General features: G+C 43.7%; 1 protein-coding gene and 1 long non-coding RNA gene across 2 annotated transcripts in view; both read right to left on the bottom strand.

Moving 5' to 3' along the window:
* Window positions 1-7,479: 7,479 nt before the first annotated feature.
* LOC143015566 (uncharacterized) lies at window positions 7,480-17,959 on the bottom strand. Its single transcript, XR_012965441.1, has 2 exons — window positions 16,767-17,959; window positions 7,480-8,288 (listed from the first exon to the last, which is right to left on the bottom strand). It is a non-coding gene; the product is annotated as an uncharacterized LOC143015566 (long non-coding RNA).
* A 770-nt stretch (window positions 17,960-18,729) lies between these two features.
* The window catches only part of ubald1a (UBA-like domain containing 1a), a 13,321-nt gene continuing 11,921 nt past the window's right edge, over window positions 18,730-20,129 (bottom strand). The window contains exon 3 of the mRNA XM_076169633.1: window positions 18,730-20,129. This exon is cut by the window's right edge and continues 1,146 nt beyond it. The gene's annotated coding sequence lies outside the window, so the exon portion shown is untranslated.

Below are 20,129 nucleotides of genomic sequence, written 5' to 3'. Positions count from 1 at the left end.
CTCAGGTAATGGAGCCCGGGCAGACGCCGCCTTCTTCTTCTTCTTCTCCTTCTTCTTCTTCTTCTTCTTCATCTTCTTCTTCTCCTTCTTCTTCTTCTTCTTCTTCTTCTTCTTCTTCTTCTTCACTTGTTGAATCGTTGTTTTGTTTCTGTCCACAGAGGTGAAGTCTGATGAACCTGGACGGTTTACAGTTAGAGAATCCTAAATGTAGGAGCAGATAAAGTGGATAGTGGATAAAGATTATAGCTTAAGTACGACAAGAGTGTGTGTGTGCTGAGTGTGTGATGCAGTTATAACAGAGGAGGAGGAAGAGGAGGAGGAGGAAGACAAAGACGAAGCTCCTGTGTGTTTTCCTTCCTTTATTTGTTATCCTGTGTTTTGTCTCACTTTGATTCACCTGAAAGGTTGCTATGATATTTGTCTCCATTTTGGACACCTGTGTGCACCTGTGTGTGTGTATGTGTGTGTGTGTGTGTGTGTGTGTGTGTGAGTGAGTGAGAGAGTGAGAGACAGCTGCTGGGGGGGATAACAGCAGCATGTGATGACAGGGCACCCAGGTCTAATTAGAGAGCTTCAGTGCTGATGTCACTGACACTGCAGCTGCAAGGGTCATCCACACACACACACACACACACACACACACACACACCTGGAGGGAGCTTCTGCACAGGGTGTGAGGGCTGTCATGGAGGGAGGGAAGGTGCCGATGGGGGAGATTAAGTGCTGACTCAGGCAAACAGCTGATGGACAGCAGTTATTAGCTCAGATGGGGTTTCCCCCCACACACACACACACACACACACTTACACCTGTGCGCTGCTCAGCTTCCCTTTACTTTCAGCTGGTTTGTGGGATAAAGGAGATCAAGCAGCAGTGAGCTCATGAAGCGTATGAGCTTTGTCTTCACAGCCCGAGGACTCAATCCTCTGACAGCAGAGCATCCAGAGCGCTCATGTCGCTCTGCACACGTATGAGGGCTGCATGAGGACACGTTGATAACAAGTTTGTAAATGTATGGAAGTTTAAAGGTCAACCTGAGCACACAGAGGTCTGCTCTGCTGAGTTTGCTCTCATTGTCTCAGTGTTTTCCAGCGTTTAGTCTGTGCCCATCCTCTGATTCCCACCCACAGAAAGCCAGACCGCTGGAACAGCAAACCACAGCCGAGTCTCCAAAGAGCCACTTCCTCCAGAAACACGGTAATCTTGTTTGTACTGCCAATTTGGGAGTTAACAACACGATGCTGGTGTTTATCTAAAAGCTCTTTATCGTTCCTCTGCTGACCTCAGCGTCCCCACAGGGGCCTAATGATGACATCATTAACAAGCACCGAGCGTCGCCGCATGATAATCCCCCAGATCATGTGGTGTGAGTGACGGCCGCTGATCATAACAACGGGTGTGAGCGTGAGAGAGAGAGAGAATGAAGACAGAAATAGAGAGAGAAAGTGCCAAAGGAAGCTTAAGAGGTGGAATTTGCCAAGGATAACAGGGATTTGTCTTCAGGGCGATGAAGAGGAAGGGCTGTGTGAGTAATGCTGCTGGTGGGAGGGTTTGTTTTGTTTTATTTGACAAAATCTCAGAATGTATCAGCACCCAGAATGAAGGTTTATTTTAAAGGTTAAATCTAAAGACGTCCACCCACACAGACGCCGGGCGAGATCGCATCCAGACATGAGGAAGCAAGGAGCTTCAGGAAGGAACTCACAGCTCAGAGCTCACAGCTCAGAGCTCAGAGTGGAACGGCCGCTCCTTGGTGCTGAAAGGAGAAGGCGGCTCAGGTATCTAGTCTCCAAGCCTCCTGTGGTCCAACCGGGAAGCGACCACGTGTTCCTGCAGCAGAAGAACCGGAGGACGTGGTGAGGAAGAGGGGCGACCAAAGAAGGAATGGAAAATGGAACAGATGGAAGCCAAGAAGTTAATGATGTGATGAAATCAAAGGATCAGCGATGGAAAGACTGGAGCGCTGCAGGAATGATGCATCGCCCGGCAGCATCACACCTACGTGAGCGCCGCTCCACATCAAACAGACGGGACGATGAAGCTCACGTCTATCTCACTCTGTGCTCACCGCCATGATTGAATACTTCTCTCTCTCTCTCCTCTACGTCGAAATTGGAGAAAGTAAGTTTGTTTTGGTTCTTCATAATGCACTTGTGACTTCTTCTTGTTGGTCAACCTGAGGTTCTGGGGCCGTTGCAGGGACCGTCCCCAGGTCATGGCAGAGCCGAGCTTCCTCCTTCCTCCAGCTGAGTCCTGCTGCGATCTGATGACGCAGCCGTTCATTGGAATCAGCTGGTGAGAGTCTTTGGTCTGGGACTTTGGCTGCTGATGGTTTAATGGTGTTGGCGTTGGGAAAGACTGCAGGAGCGCTGGGGAATAGAACATTCCAAACTGGGAGAACAAAGGGGAACAAACCCACAAGAAGCAGGAATGGATGAGCCATACTGGGAGGAAAGTATGTGATGATTTCCCTGCATCCATTCCTCTGACGGTTGATCCACTTCTCTTCTGCATCCCGACACTCGGAGCGTTTACGAAGTTACCCACATCTGTTTTCCACATCCACAACAGTTCACAACTCCTTTATGAAGTTCCTGCTTGTAAAACAGAATGTGTGGTTTTAATCCATACAGTGCCTGAACATATGGCAGCGTTACCCACGGTTACACGCCACAACGCTCACAAACCTGTTTCAGAACACGCTTCCCACTCAGGACGACACACGCACACGCACACACACACACGCACGCACGCACACACGCACGCACGCGGACGCTCTCTCACTTTCTCTGCCTGTGATGACACTGAGGAGCAGAGCTGCAGATGTTTTATATACCGACTCATACTAACCTACTGACAGTCATTAGGTCAGAGGTTCAATTCCCTAGAAGACCCTGATTCTCTGTAACGTTTCCCGTGTCTGTGGCTGACCACACGTCGTATCAGCGCGGCTCTCCGGTCTCCCTTCTCCCCTCGCGTCTCTCTGAGGGCCTCGCTCTGCTTTTACGTGGTGCTGCACTGCCCTCCTCGGGTCAAATGAGGAACTGCAACTTGAGTTTAGTTGGATTTAAAAGGGAATAAATCACAGCTCCTTTACTTCAAGCCTGCTAAGCTTCACAGGGGAAATATGACTACTAATGCAAATAAGAATTCAATGTGTTAAAATAGAATTAAAAGTGTCGTTTGTGTCGTTTTAGATCATTCCAGCACATTGAAGAGTAAAGGTGATCATGTCCTGAAGCCAGCACACGCAAACATGCTCAAGGCTTTGATCCCACACAGATCAGATCAGATGAATGAGGCAAATGAACTTTAGTTTAGGGAATATTGATGTTTGAATGTTATCGACCGGCCAATCCACTTTCCTTTTACCTAGAAAGCACAGATGGAAATCCTAACCAGTAATATTGAAATGCGTCTGACGTGTCAAATCTGTTCAACAACAGCAGATAAGATATCCAGAGAAAGAAAGACTTGGAGAATCGTTTACTGCCAGCGTCTGTGATGGAAAATGCATTAAGTCTGCCTGTGTGGGCTGGCTGGACACACACACACACACACACACACACACACACACACACAGACATCATATACAGTGTTTTATATACATCGGCCACCTGGGCAACAAAAGGATGGAGACAAAAAGCAGAGAAACTAATCAGGATAAAAGGTGCAGGTATCTCATCGTGTGTGTGTGTGTGTGTGTGTGTTTCCCCCCTTATACCAATGAATGTACATGTGTTTGCATAGGTACAGTCCCAGTGTGAGCTGTATGCATCAGGTTACACAGCACTGACAGCAGACACCAGAGCAGTCACGACTCATTAGGACAAATTACAGCTGAGTGTGTGTGTGTGTGTGTGTGTGTGTGTGTCTGAGTCTGATTCCAGCTTTAATGAAGCCTGCGGTGAGCAGATTCCTGGCTGATTGTGCTGAATATATGTTTGTGAACATCTCTGCAGCTGCACAGTAATGAACCCTCTGTGTGAACCACAGCGTCCCTCCTGCACCAGCGCCACCAACAGGTCAAACTGCTGCATCACACCCACACACACAGGTCATTGTGAAACCCCAACATACCTCTGGGTGTGTGAGCCCTTCTACAGATGCATCTAATCTTCACACAGGAAGTGCGATATTGCGTTTTGATGACGATTTCAACGGCTTATAAAACATTCTGCAGACTGTTTTGGTGTAAATAAACAACAAATCAAAGCACTTTACAGTTCTGAGTGAACAGGAGAGGATTTGTGATGTGATGGCTGCAGCCAAGCTGAAGACTTCATATTTCCTGTGTGAGACGTTCCTGGAGCCGCGGCCGGCGCCTCCAGCTGGGGGAGGAGCTTCTGCTATTGCTGTGCACAGCATGAATTGATGGACGACGCCGGCCAACGCGTTAGAATATAGAGAGAAGCTACTTTGCACAAGGACGTGTTCATTTATTGAAGAAGTGTGTGTGGTGTTGTGTTAGTGGTGTTAAATAGTGCAGTCAGCAGTTTAAAGCACTTCAGCCCGCGGAGACAAACGCTTTGACAGTGTTGCATATTTCCTGTTCTACTGAGCTCATTCTGGCAGTCAGCGCCGCATCAGTATTTCAGTGAACCTGGAAGTCTGCTTAATCGTCTGTGTGGTTTGTATGTAATTGTTACCAGGTCCATTTGGCTGTAACCGGTTGATAACCCTCAGACGCCGCTGGCTGAGATCTGTTAAAGCGATGAGGCGGTGATGTCATGCTGCCGTCGGGCCGCTCTATCTGTGCCAGTCGCTCACTTTCTCCTGTTTCACTTCAGAATTTGCTCTTGGCTCAGGTCGCCAGCCGCTCTGTCAGCAGCCGTATATCACACAAACAAATACCTCCAATCCCTCTCTCTCTCCCCCCTCCTCCTCCTCCATCTTTCTCCTTCTGTCCCTCTCCCTCTCCCTCTCTTTCCTCCTTCACCAGAGCGGCCGTCTGTTTGTCGTTTATCCTCTGCTGAACCCTGAAGGTGGAATCAAAGACAGGAAGTGGTCCGCTCTCGTTCCCAATCTCTAGTCATGCATGAGATCAGCTTTTCTCCCCCGGACCCCGGGCTCAGTCTGGGTTACTGTTTGGACACCGGGCGATGAGATGACGGTGAGTGAACGCAGCGCTCAGTCATCAAATCAAGCGCTCCTTCTGTTGGCCCTCAGTTTTGCTTTGGCAGAATGACCGCCGTTCTCACTTTGTCGTTTCAAGACGCATTTAGAGTTTGATGGTTTTCTTGCTCGTTGGCATAGAGGCTGACTGACGGATCGTTGTTCCCGTGCATTCTTCAGATCTCTATTTCAATATTAGATCATTACAATCTGAATTGGACTGAAAGGTTTGACGGTGTTTCTCTAGAGCTGGGACGTTCACCAAGTGGACGGTTTGTGTTTCTTGATCAGTTGTACATTTGATGTAATCCGTGTGCAGCTGAGGAGCCGTAACAGTGATGCATTCACAGGCCATTAGGTTGGGAAATGAAACACAGATGGATGATAAAAACAAACCATGACATCAATTTCAGCTTTGCATTTGATGACATTTATGTTTATTTTTTCTGAGATAATTGTCTTCCATTATTCACAGGTTGCTGTTTTCTTTGCTGCCGTGCCACCAAGCTGCAATCAGCAACAGACTCCACCTGAGTGACATCATCAGGGTCTGCACTGATTTATTAATGATACTTCAGTATTCAACCACTGAATGCTGTGAGTGAGACATTTAGTTGGACCGTTGGTGAGTTCTATAGATAGATAGATAGATAGATAGATAGATAGATAGATACTTATATAAGTGGAATATTAGTGAACATTTGTGACAGAATTTGAGTAAAAATTACATTTTCCCCAAACTTACAGAAATGGATCCTACTGCCATCTAGATGCTGTGTTTGAAATTCCAGAGCTTTTACAGCGCTATGTTCACTACATGATGTCACTGTATTTCAGTTTGAAGACTAGTTGTAAAGTTTGTTTGCATGTTTAAAGTAATAATGAACTCTCCACATTCAAGTAGCTTGGTGCTCATGTTGGTTAGCAGTGTAGCTTCAGCAGACTGAGTCCCTTCATGTGTGTCTCACAGTTTGATGCTCATGTGCTTCACATTAATTCCCACAATTGGTATTGTCTTTGTATTGTATCGACCCCACAATACCAAGATCACAGCACCGGGACTCATCCTGCTGAGCCACATGGTTGGTGATGTGTTGAGGTTTCTCTGGTCCTGCCTGCAGGGAGCTCACTGGAGGCTCACTAGACTAGACTTAGACTTAGACTTAGACTTCCTTTTATTGTCATTGCACAAAAAACACAACAGTGATGTCGTTGCTTGGCTTCCGGCATAACAGCGCTAAAACTTTCCCTGTACAACAATAAAAAAAAAAAAAAAATATGTCTACATGATAAAATAAATAGGAAAAAATTAATAGAATAAAATAAAATAAAATATTGCATTGAATGTTTGGAATATTGCACAGACTGTATTACATTTATATGACATTTGTACTACACAGAAATGTAGTATAAATGTGCGAGTATTGTCCATGGGGGGAACAAATTGGGGTGGGGGAGGGGAAGGATGTTATATGTTATATGTTATATGTTATACATTATATGTTATATGTTATATGGCGTTGAGCAGTCTGATGGCCAGGGGGAAGAAACTGTTCTTTAGTCTGTTTGTTCTGCAGAAGATGCTGCGGAACCTTCTGCCGGACGCCAGCAGGGAGAACAGTCCATGGTTGGGGTGGGTGGGGTCGGAGAGGATCTGGTGGGCTCTGGATAAGCAGCGCCTGTCTGCTATGTCCTGGATGGGGGGGAGCAGAATCCCGATGATCTTCTCCCCTGTCCTCACCACTCTCTGCAGAGACTTCCAGTCGGAGGCCCTGCAGCTCCCAGACCAGACGGAGATGCAGCAGGTCAGCAGGCTCTCGATGGTCCCTCTGTAGAAGGTGTGGAGGATGGGGGAAGGGAGGGAGGCTCTCTTCATCCGACGCAGGAAGTGCAGGCGTTGCTGCGCCTTCTTCACTAGGCCAGAATAAGGACAAAAAAAACAATGGAATTCGTCTTGGTTTAAATTCGAATCCATCTTTCGCCACTAGGGGGCGGTGTCTCCATGTGAGAGCAGGTAACCAGCAGGTGAAACCAGCGAACGAGAGAAAGCCGTGTTGTTGTTGTTGTGTCGCTACCAGGTCGGTGTTGTGTTTATAAGTTCATACATGTGCTTGATGTGAAACAAGATGTTACTGTGACTGGGGGCGCGCGCTTCACAGTTTGCGCTGTGCTCAGCCCGTCCGACGGAGGGGAGCCGCACGTCAGCCGGCAAAGAGCCGCATGCGTGTTAAACAATGTCAGCTCAGAACTGTCAGCCATAGGTTCCCGATCCCTGCTCCAGATGATAGATACTTTTATTGATCCCAGACTAGGATCTATCTCTAGCTCTCTCCTTTGCCAAGTTAGGGGCTTTTTACAGAAATGACAAATTCCTGACATTTTATGAGAATTTCGGTAAAAAATTAAATGTTCCCCCAAAAAAGCATCTATTAGATGCTGTGTTTGAAATTCTACCGCTCTAGCGCTTTCCTTTGCCAACTGATGGGCTACAGAGTGAAGCAAACATAGGGACTGAATCAAGTAACGTTAGGACAACATTCAATATCAAGAGCAAGTGTGACAGTGAAGGCAACATTTCATCAATTGAATTCGTCTTGGTTTAAAGTCGACTCCATCTTTCGCCAGTAGGGGGCGGTGTCTCCATGTGAGAGCAGGTAACCAGCAGGTGAAACCAGCGAACGAGAGAAAGCCGTGTTGTTGATGTCTCGCTATCAGGTCGGAGTTGTGTTTACAAGTTCATATATATGCTTGATATGAAACAAGTGTCTAGTGAGTTTATTGATATTTTGCTACCACGCAGATCAGTCGATTTCTACTTCTTGTTCTACCTCTACTAATTCTACTTCTTGTTCTACCTCTACTAATTCTTCTTCCTCTTCTAATTATTATTCTTCGTCTTATATTTTTTTTCTTCATCTTTTATTGCTTCTGCTTCTTCTTCTTCTTCTTCTAATTCGTATGCTATCTTCTTCTTTTCTTGTGTGTCGGTTAATCCTGAGGCTAAATTCTGTTAATCAAAAAATTATTAGCAGTACTCTCCCTCTCTCTACATTTGGAAAGGGAGATCTTGTGGTCATTTTTGAGAATACACCGCTGGTTTCAATTGAAGAAAGGATTTATTCAATCATAACTTGACATTATATTTGTCCATTTTAAAGCCAGTTTACATGAACCTAACATTCCTCACAACCCTCAGATCACTAATGAGTTTATTGATATTTTGCTACCACGTAGATTTGATCTATTAATGTTTCATCACTCTCTACATCAGTATTTCTTCGTCTTTGAATTCTTCGTCTTTGAATTCCTGTTCGAATAAGAAGATTTAGAAGACTAATAAGAATTACAAGAAGTAGAAGAAGAAATAGCCCAATGAGACAACAATAGATCAAGTCTACGTGGTAGCAAAATATCAATAAAACCTATTAGAAATCTGAGTGATGTGAGGAATGTTAGGTTCATGAAAACTGGCTTTAAAATGGACAAATATAATGGACAGTCATGTTTTTATAAATCATTTCTTCGCTTGAAACAAGCTATGTATTCTCACACACCACCACAAGATGGCACCATTGCTGGGTGTAGCGAGAGAGTACTGCTAATATTCTTTGATTATTTAACAGAATTGAGCCTCAGGATTAACCCACACACAACAAGAAGAAGAATAATAAAGACGACGAAGGAAGGTCTTTGTAAAGCAGCACTTCACCTGGGCTTTATTCTTGAGTAGCTGCAGCTCAGCTGGTGTGAAGCGGGGTTTTCTGCAGTGACAGCAACCAAAAGAAAATTTGACGGAGTAGACTGGACATAAGCAACACACTTCGGGTGTCAGTGTCTCCCGTTAGCCCTGGATGGGACCGTCTGGTTACAGAGAAACAGGCTCAGGGCTCCCACTGATTCAGCGTTATGGTGAGTTGTATTTTTCATGCACTTTACATTTGTTTTTGTGGTGTATCTTACGTTTAAGGCATGTTTAAACGTTACCATAGCGACCAGAGAGCGTTAGGGGGCAGAGAGGATGTTACTCATGTTATGTTGTTGGCGCGACGTTACGAAAACGCTGCTAATAAAGTTGCGAGTACACATTGGATTCACGTTTATTATTACATTTAAATGCCGGTCGTATCATTTTATTTTGTTGTATTTATCCGCCACACCTGAAACGCCGGTCCGTGAAAATAGTGACCGGGGCGCAAAAAGGGTTGGGGACCGCTGATGTAGATGCTGCGTTCGAAAAATGTTGGCGCTCTAGCTCTTAAATTAACCAAGATATGGGCTTTTATAAAAACAATAATAGCTCAAATCTACGTGGTAGCAAATTATCAATATATTCCTTAGTGATCTCATTTGTGTGAGGACTGTAAGGTTCACGTAAACTGGCTTTAAAATGGACGCATATAATGTAAAGTTGTGATTAAATAAATCATTTGTTAATTTGAAACAAGCGTGTGTTTTCTCACAAACCACCACAAGATGGCTCCTTTTCCTGGTGTAGAGAGAGAGAGAGAGAGTACTGCTAATATTTTTTGATAAAGTAGAACTTCACACTCTAAGCAGAGGTCGAACCTCCGCCTTGGCTGAGTTGTGGCGCAGTGATCTTGGTTTCACTCCTGTTTATGGGAGGAGCCTAATGTAGAGAAGTCAGGATGTCTTGGTTTTAAGTCGAATCCTGCTTTCGCCACTAGGGGGCGGTGTCTCCATGTGAAAGCAGGCAATCAGAAGGTGAAACCAGCGAACGAGAGAAAGCCGTGTGGTTGTTGTGTCGCTACCAGGTCGGTGTTGTGTTTAAATCCATGCTACGGAGGGGTACAGTAGTGTGTGTGTATGCAGTAGTGACTGTTGTGCGAATGTTTGTATACGTGTGTATGTGTGCCTGTGTACGCGTGCATGTGTGTGTGCCCGTGCGTGCGTGCGTGCATGTGTGTGTATGCGTGTGCTGTTTTAAATGTTTGCTGCATTTCTCAAGCTGTGGTATTTGGATGCTGCGTTTGAACATTTTAGAGCTCTAGCTCTTAAACTGACCAAGATACGGGCTTTTTAAAAACAATCGATTTGGTCCATGGTTCCACTGTCGCTCTGGAAAACTGGACCAAAAACTACATTTTTCCCAAACTTACGGAAAATGATCCTCGTGTCCTGTAGAAGCTGCGTTTTAGATTTTAGACAAGTAATAGATATTATAGATATATATTATATTACTCTTAGACTAACTACTTTACTTTAATCTTACTGCTAATTTATTTGAAATATGTTCAATAAGTAAATATATAAATGACTTTTTGAGATGTGAACACATATCGACATATATGCTAAGTCGATTGAATAAATACAAATATCCTGTTTAAGTCATATATGAAGTCATTTAGGAAAATGGGACCAAACTTTTTTTTTTTTTTTTTTTTTTTTTTTTTTTTTTGTTGTGATGTCAGTTCCAAATCAAAGAGACAAAAGAAACATCTTTTGCCTTCTAAGGTTGGGTGGGCGGTGGCTCATTGATAAGGCACGCGTCTGGGAACCAGGCACACGCTCCGGTGCTGGTTCGCCTCCAACCTCGGTCCCTCACTCTCCAGCTGGTAGCTGGAGAGTTGCCTGTTACCCTCCGGTCCAGAGCCTGTTACCTTCCGGTCCCCGCGCCCACCTAGGCACGGAATCTACCGCACTCAGTCAGTCTGTCAGAGAGAGTGACAGACACATAGCGAGAGACTGATGGTCATAGTATAACACTTCACGTATAGAGTTAGGGACACACAGTGTGTCGCTCGGGCTGCGTGGCAGGCACAGTTCTTGTGTCTGGCACCAGAACGAGTGATGCACTGTGATAGAACATATAGGAACACATAGGTACTGACACACAGACAGGCAGGCAGGGTGCGGAAGAGGAGGTGCTTTTAAATAAACTCACTAAGTCCCAGTGTGGGACTCGAACTCCCAACCTTGTGATCACCAACCATCAGCTTAACCCTCTGAGCTAAAAAGATAATACAATTTCGTGAGTTTTTCTGCTATTTCTCTTTCTCAGTGAAACACTTAGTGAGTTTTTTTAAAAGCACCTCCTCTTCCGCACCCTGCCTGCCTGTCTGTGTGTCAGTACCTATGTGTTCCTATATGTTCTATCACAGTGCATCACTCGTTCTGGTGCCAGACACAAGAACTGTGCCTGCCACGCAGCCCGAGCGACACACTGTGTGTCCCTAACTCTATACGTGACGTGTTCTACTATGACTATCAGTCTCTCGCTATGTGTCTGTCACTCTCTCTGACAGACTGACTGAGCGCAGGAGATTCCGTGCCTAGGTGGGCGCGGGGACCGGAAGGTAACAGGCTCTGGACCGGAGGGTAACAGGCAACTCTCCAGCTACCAGCTGGAGAGTGAGGGACCGAGGTTGGAGGCGAACCAGCACCGGAGCGTGTGCCTGGTTCCCAGACGCGTGCCTTATCAATGAGCCACCGCCCACCCAACCTTAGAAGGCAAAAGATGTTTCCTTTGTCTCTTTGATTTGGTGCTGACATCACAAAAAAAAAAAAAAAAAAAAGTTTGGTCCCATTTTCCTAAATGACTTCATATATGACTTTAACAGGATATTTTTATGTATTAAATCGACTTAGCATATAAGTCGATATGTGTTCACATCTCAAAAAGTCATTTATATATTTACTTATTGAACATATTTCAAAATAAATTAGCAGTAAGATTAAAGTAAAGTAGTTAGTCTAAGTGTAATATAATATATATCTATAATATCTATTACTTGTCTAAAATGTTCAAACGCAGCTTCTACAGGACACGAGGATCATTTTACGTAAGTTTGGGGAAAATGTAGTTTTTGGTCCAGTTTTCCAGAGCGACAGTGGAACCATGGACCAAATCGATTGTTTTTAAAAAGCCCGTATCTTCTGTCAGTTTAACAGTTAGAGCTCTAAAAATCGCAAACGCAGCATCCAGCATCTAAACGCAGCAAACATTTAAAACAGCACACGCATACACACATGCACGCGCGCACACACAAACACATACACGCGTACACAGGCACACATACACACATACACACATACACACGTATACATACACACGTATACAAACATTCACACAACAAACAGTCACTACTGCATACACACACACTACTGTACACCTCCGTAGCATGGATTTAACACACACACACACACACACACACACACCGTAATGGCTCAATACCGGTGCGTCGCCACGAAGGCTAAACGGCTCTGACCTTTCAGCAGGAACATAAACACCTGACTTCCTGCCTGTTGTTTGTAGAGTGCAGTAACATCTTGTAGCACATCAAGCACATATATGAACTATAAACACAACACCGACCTGGTAGCGACACAACAACCACACGGCTTTCTCTCGTTCGCTGGTTTCACCTGCTTGATTACCTGCTCTCACATGGCGACACCGCCACCTAGTGGCGAAAGCAGGATTCGACTTAAAACCAAGTTTCGACTTAAATCAGAAGTGAAACCAGATCACTGCGCCACAACTCAGCCAAGGAGGAGGTTCGACCTCTGCTTAGAGTGTGAAGTTCTACTTTATCAAAAAATATTAGCAGTACTCTCTCTCTCTCTCTACACCAGGAAAAGGAGCCATCTTGTGGTGGTTTGTGAGAATACACACGCTTGTTTCAAATTAACAAATGATTTATTTAATCACAACTTTACATTATATGCGTCCATTTTAAAGCCAGTTTACGTGAACCTTACAGTCCTCACACAACTGAGACCACTAAAGAATATATTGATATTTTGCTACCACGTAGATTTGAGCTATTATTGTTTTTATAAAAGCCCATATCTTGGTTAATTTAGGAGCTAGAGCTCCAAATTTTTCAAACGCAGCATCTACATCAGCGGTCCCCAACCCTTTTTGCGCCACGGTCCGGTTTAATACCAGACAATATTTTCACGGACCGGCGTTTAAGGTGTGGCGGATAAATACAACAAAAGAAAATGATACGACCGGCATTTAAATGTAATAATAAACGGCAATCCAATGTGTACTCGCAACTTTATTAGCAGCGTTCATGTAACATCCTCTCTGCTCCCTAACGCTCTCTGGTCGCTATAGTAACGTTTAAACAAGCCTTAAACGTAAGATACACCACAAAAACAAATGTAAAGTGCATGAAAAATACAACTCACCATAACGCTGAATCAGTGGGAGCCCTGAGCCTGTTTCTCTGTAACCAGACGGTCCCATCCAGGGCTAACGGGAGACACTGACACCCGGAGTGTGTTGCTTATGTCCAGTCTACTCCGTCAAACTTTCTTTTGGTTGCTGTCACTGCAGAAAACCCCGCTCCACACCAGATGAGCTGCAGCTACTCAAGAATAAAACCCAGGTGAAGTGCTGCTTTACAAAGTCCTTCAGGATCTGCACTCGCGTGTCCGGGTTGTTTATCTGCGTACAGACAGGACGGAAACGAAAGGAAACTTTAGGTGACAGCAGCGCTTTGTGTTTAGTTGTAATGCAGATGTAAATAATATGGCGGTCGTCACTTATGGAGGACGACAGTGAGTGCAGAGTGCTGCTTAGGGATTTGACCCTGTGACAGATCAGTACCTGCGCTGGAACCAGAGGAGGCCCAGCACGCCGCCTAGAACGATCTCCTCCGTGGTGGGCAGGCCGGCGTAGATCAGCTCCTGGCCTCGCTCATCACAGCTGCTCGCCATGAAGGATGCCGGTTTACAGATCAGACCCAACTCCAGGTTAAAACACAGCAAGAATGTCCGGCCTGAAGCCGGACATCTGGCCACCCTAGGTAGCGCGCATCATCCCCACGGTGTTAGCGCTATTGATAGGTGGATGTCACGCACGCTTGTGTTGTTGTCAATAAGACAGAAAAAAAACTTCCATAATGAAAAGGTCAAAGCCCTCGGGTGCTGCTCTTAGAAAGCGACGAAAGGAGGAGGAGGAAAAACGGGCCCAGGGTAGAGGTATGTCAGTCATTGTCTTAAATAACAATTTAACATGAAAATAGCGTTAGCTTCTTAGCTTGCTTGTAACTTGTTGACTCCCCCACAACATCCATGAAGCTACTATGCAACAGAGCGGGGCAAAGCTACAAACTATGATTTTAAAATAAGTACTCACTTCAGATACCTACAAACACATTTGCATAAATCCTTAGTGTCACATAACCACATTAATTTATGCAAGATTAGAATTGTGGGCTGGTGTAGCGTATAAAAATATATGTAACCTACTTTTTTGTATAGATGCACTGAGAAAGTATCTGCAGCCACAACAGGCACCTGCAGAAGCTGCAGCAGACAATCCTCCAGTGTCTTCTTCACCTACTGAAGAATGCAAGTGCATGCATGGTGCATTTAACATGAACAGTTATAATTATTTACTACTTTACTACTTACTTTATCATAATGCCAATGCTTTGCTTAGCTGAGAGAAGCTTCTCCAAGCTTAAGCTCATAAAAACTATTTAAGGTCCACAATGTCTCAAGAGCGCCTAAATGGACTTGCACTTTTAAGTATTAAACAAGAAGTGTCCAGGCAGCTGTCGTTTGATGCGACTATTGATGCCTTTGCTGCAAGGAAAGGCATCAAGTCCAGGCGTGTACAGTTTTAAGCATTTGTTGTTATGGTAAAGTTATTTTGTTAGTTAAGGGACTTTCTTTTTTGCCCACTGTTTGTGTTATGTGTGAATAATGTTACTGACCACCAGAGTTTACAAGAAATCTAGATTTGTATTAGTTTTGTTTTTCAATTTTCAATATCATACATGACTCTACATAATTTGACATCATTTCAGTTTGCACAAAACAATTGCACTGCACTCTACTTTGCACTGTTATTTATTTATTTATCTTTTTATCATTCTTAATAAGTTTTTATCGGTTGTGTGACGTGTTATAAATATAAATACAAAGAAGGAAAAAATATTTATTTGTGTGTCATTGCTGGTTTGAATGAGGGGGCGGGGGGGCTCCAATCTACACTTTCGCCCGGGGCTCCAAATCACCCAGGGCCGGCCCTGCTTCTCTACATTAGGCTCCTACCATAAACAGGAGTGACACCAAGATCACTGCGACACAACTCAGCCAAGGAGGAGGTCTAAGGTCTGCTTAAAGTTTGAAGTTCTACTTAATCAAAAAATATTGGCACTACTCTCTCTCTCTCGCTCTACACCAGGAAAGGGAGCCATCTTGTGGTGGTTTGTAAGAATACACAACTTGTTTCAAACTGACAAATGATTTATTCAATCACAACTTTACATTATATTGGTCCATTTTAATGCCAGTTTTCGTGAACCTTACAGTCCTCACACAACTCAGATCACTAAAGAATTAATTGATTTTCTTCTTCGTCTTCTAATTCTTCTTCGAACAGAAATAAAAGACAATTTAGCCTCAGGATTAACCGACACACAAGAAGAAGAATTAAAGGACGAAGAAGAAATAGAAGAAGAAGAATTAAAAGACGACGAAGAAGAAGAAATAACAAAAAACGAAGAAGAATAATTTGAACAAAAATTAGAATATGAAGAAGAAGAATAAGAACAACAATTAGAAGACGAAGAAGAACAATTAGAAGACGAAGAATGACTAGTAGAAGAAGAAGAAGAAGAAATCGAAGTAGAAAACGACTGATCTGTCTGGTAGCAAAATATAACATATAAAAGCAATGAATGAAAACTTCCCCCCGAGATGTATGTTCACATCTCGTTTCATATCAAGCATATATATGAACCAATAAACACAACTCCGACCTGATAGCGAGACAACAACAACAACACGGCTTTCTCTCGTTCGCTGGATTCACCTGCTGGTTACCTGCTCTCACATGGAGACACCGTCCTCTAGTGGCGAAAGATGGAGTCGACTTTAAACCAAGACGAATTCATGAAATGTTGCCTTCACTGTCACATTTGCTCTTGATCTTGAATGTTGTCCTAACGTTACAAGAGGAAAGACGGGCTTTTGTGAAAAGCCCATAAGTTGGCAAAATGTCCGGGTAACCATGGACCAATTTGGTCATTTCTGTAGAAGCCCATCAGTTGGTAAAGAAAAGAACCAGAGCACTGGAATTTCAAACACAGCATCTTGGGATACATTGCTGTAAGTTTGGGGGAAAAAAATAACATTTTTACTGAAATTCTCACAAAATGTCAGGAGCTTATTAGTCATTTTTGAGAAAAGCCCCTAACTTGGCAAAGGAGAGAGCTAGAGATGAATCCTAGTTTGGGATCAATAAAAGTATCTGTCATCTAGAGGTCGGGAACCTATGGCTGACAGTTCTGAGCTGACATTGTTTAACACGCATGCGGCTCTTTGCCGGCTGACGTGCGGCTCCCCTCCGTCGGACGGGCTGAGCACAGCGCAACTGTGAAGCGCGCGCCCCCAGTCACAGTAACATCTTGTTTCACATCAAGCACATGTATGAACTTATAAACACAACGCCGACCTGGTAGCGAGACAACAACAACGCGGCCTTCTCTTGTTCGCTGGTCTCACCTGCTGGTTACCTGCTCTCACATGGAGACACCGCCCCCTACTGGCGAAAGCAGGATTCTACCAGTGTTGCCAAGTCGCTTATAATAAGCGACTGTGGGCTTGTTTTTTTGTAAAGATTGTATGTATATATTGTCCATTTTAAAGCCAGTTTACGTAAACCTAACAGTCCTCACACAACTGAGATCACTAAAGAATATATTGATATTTTGCTAACACGTAGATTTGACCTATTATTGTCTCATCAGGCTATTTCTTCTTCTACTAATTCTACTTCGTCTTCTTCTAAATGTATTCTAATTATTCTTCTACTGTTTATTATTATTCTTCGTCTTCTAATTCTTGTTGTAATTCGTCTTCTTCATAAATAATCAAAGAATATTAGCAGTACTCTCTCTCTACACCCGGCAAGTGTGCCATCTTGTAGTGGTGTGTGAGAATACATCGCTTGTTTCAAGCGAAGACATTATTTATAAAAACATGACAGTGCATTATATTTGTCCATTTTAAAGCCAGTTTTCATGAACCTATCATTCCTCAAATCACTCAGATTTCTAAAAAGTTTTATTGATATTTTGCTACCACGTAGATTTGATCTATTATTGTCTCATTGGTCTATTTCTTCTTCTATTCTTTTAGTCTTCTTCTTCGTCTTCTAATTCTTGTTCTAATTCTTCTTCGAACAGGAATTAAAAGACGAAGAAGAATTCAAAGACAAAGAAGAAGAAGACGAAGAAATACTGATGAAGAGACTGATGAAACATTAATAGATCAAATCTACGTGGTAGCAAAATATCAATAAACTCATTAGTGATCTGAGGGTTGTGAGGAATTATTGATTATCATTGAATAAATCATTTCTTCAATTGAAACAAGCGGTGTATTCTCACCAATTACCACAAGAAATCTCCCTTTCCTAATGTAGAGAGTACTGCTACTAATTTTTTGATTAATTAACAGAATTTAGCCTCAGGATTAACCGACACACAAGAAAAGAAGAAGATAGTTTACGAATTAGAAGACGAAGAAGAAGAATTAGTAGCGGTAGAACAAGAAGTTGAATTGGTAGAAGAAGAAATCGAAGTAGAAATCGACTGATCTGCGTGGTAGCAAAATATCAATAAACTCACTAGACACTTGTTTCATATCAAGCACATATATGAACTTATAAACACAACTCCGACCTGATAGCGAGACATCAACAACAACGCGGCATTCTCTCGTTCGCTGGTTTCACCTGCTGGTTACCTGCTCTCACATGGAGACACCGCCCCCTAGTGGCGAAAGATGGATTCGACTTTAAACCAAGACGAATTCAATTCGAGAAATGTTGCCTTCACCGTCACATTTGCTCTTGATCTTGAATGTTGTCCTAACGTTACTTGATTCAGTCCCTATGTTTGCTTCAGTCTGCTCCTGGTGTGGACTCCTCTCCTTTAGAACAAATGTTCAAGAGCAAAGACGGGCTTTTGTGAAAAGCCCATAAGTTGGCAAAATGTCAAAGTAACAGTGAGTTCTGTAAAAGCTCATAACTTAGCATGGGAAAGAGCTAGAGATAGATCCCAGTTTGGGATCAATAAAAGTATTTGGCATCTAGTCTTGAGTTTCCATGGAGACCAGGGGGGCTCTCCTCAAATGAGAAACTTTGAGTGAATACATGCACCTTATGTGTGTGCACCATAATGGCTCAATAACGGTGCACCGACATGAAAGGTAAACTTTGAGCTGCTGGAGCTAAACGGCTCTGACTTTCAGCAGGAACATAAACACCTGACTTCCTGTCTGTTGTTTGTAGAATGCAGTAACATCTTGTATCACATCAAGCTCATATATGACCTTAGGAGCACAGCACTGACCTGATAGAGAGACCGATGGTGGTCAGCGAAACCGGCGCAGATCACGCAGCACCTGGCGGAGGCTCGTCAGTCGCCTGGGCTGGAAGGTAAAGGTCAGCGCTGTGATTGTTTACAGCTTTCGCTCTGTCACTTTGCAAGGTGTGTTACATCATTCGTATAATATCAGATCAAATCCCATTTCTCTGCAGCAGAACCAAACCTGGATTGGAGCGTTTACACCATGTGACTGTGACTCCGTGATGTGAATGTCGGAACAGAGCTTTTCACACTCATGTTTGACATACAATATTTATTTAGGTTCACAAAAATGATAAGTTAATTATCAGGTAGTCCACAAATATTGTGGGAATGGTATCATAGCCATACAAGGGGGGAAGCATACATGAGAAACCGGCCCACCCACAGACCAACATAAAGGATGAAACATGGAAAAGGATGAACTGAAACATTACTTTAGTCAAAATAACAGGAAATATGTTATTTAGTCTTTATTATAACCATAATCTAACTAATCATCTTTTTCACTTTAAAAAAAGACTGACTATTCAAAATATCTCTTTTCTTACTCTTATTCTCTTTCTTTCATCAGCAAATGAATGGGGGGGGGGGGGGGGGGGGGGCTGTGCTTTATATATTGCCATAAATCAGGTTTGTGTTCCTGAAACGCCCCCCCCCAGTGAACCGGGGTCACGACTACAGAGCTCCACTTTAAAAAACCCTCTGTAGTGCAGTGTGAGTGTGTGTGTCTGTAATGTCCCAATACAACCTGCAGAGGGCCCCCCCTACCCTAGAAGCTCAACCAGCACAGTCTGATAACCACTTAAGCCTGCGTGGAGCTGCTGTCGGACCTGTTAACCAGATTGTCCAGAGTGGCGCTGTAGCATTGCGCAGACAGGGAAGGGGAGGAGTTACTGTGTTACTCCCCACGCCCCCTAGTGGCTCAGGCAGAGTATCACAGGTCCCTGACAGCCAATCAGCTCGTCTCTGGACCAGGCTGCCGGAAACAGTTACAACTTTACTAATAAAGGTCGGATTGGCATAACAATTTGCCCAAAAAAAAGCACACGGCACCCAAAATTCACTTTTTGTAGTGAAGTTGTGATACACATTTGTTTTCTAGTATCACATTTTGCCGGTTAAATCAAGAGGTACTCAACAATAACTCATTTAACTGTTCCCGGTTCATTCCTGCAGGTCTCCTGAAAAAACCCTAATGTATTAAATGCAATGCTGACTGGCAGAATCAGCTCTGTAGAACAGGAAGTCGGTATTTTCCCCTCCAGGCTTAAGTAGTTCAACTCGGCCGCTGTGGCGAGACAAATGGCGATTTTTGGTGATCTACTGGGGGAAAGAGACGTCACACACACTGAACCCCATCATCAACATCATCATCATCACACCCCATGTCCCAGCCTCATGTATGTTTGCTACAAAAGATGTAACACGTTATAAACAAATCATGCAAAGTGGCGATTTCGTTTACAAAGAGTCAAAGATGGAGTCGTCTTGTATTTCTAGATATCTGTCCCCATATTAGCTGCGTTTGATTTGCTCTACCCCCCCTCCCCAAAAAAGATCAACCTGATGTCCCACCCGTATTCAAAGCCACCGCCCACAACCTTTCAAAAAACATTTTTGCATTATAAACAATATTATAATAAACCAGGTATTTCT

The sequence above is a fragment of the Genypterus blacodes genome, unplaced genomic scaffold (genome assembly GCF_046128005.1).
Source record: "Genypterus blacodes isolate CSIRO-AG114 ecotype Tasmania unplaced genomic scaffold, CSIRO-AGI_Gbla_v1 ptg000209l_1, whole genome shotgun sequence".
Lineage (NCBI taxonomy): Eukaryota > Metazoa > Chordata > Actinopteri > Ophidiiformes > Ophidiidae > Genypterus > Genypterus blacodes.
This window is presented reverse-complemented; position numbering and strand designations above follow the sequence as displayed.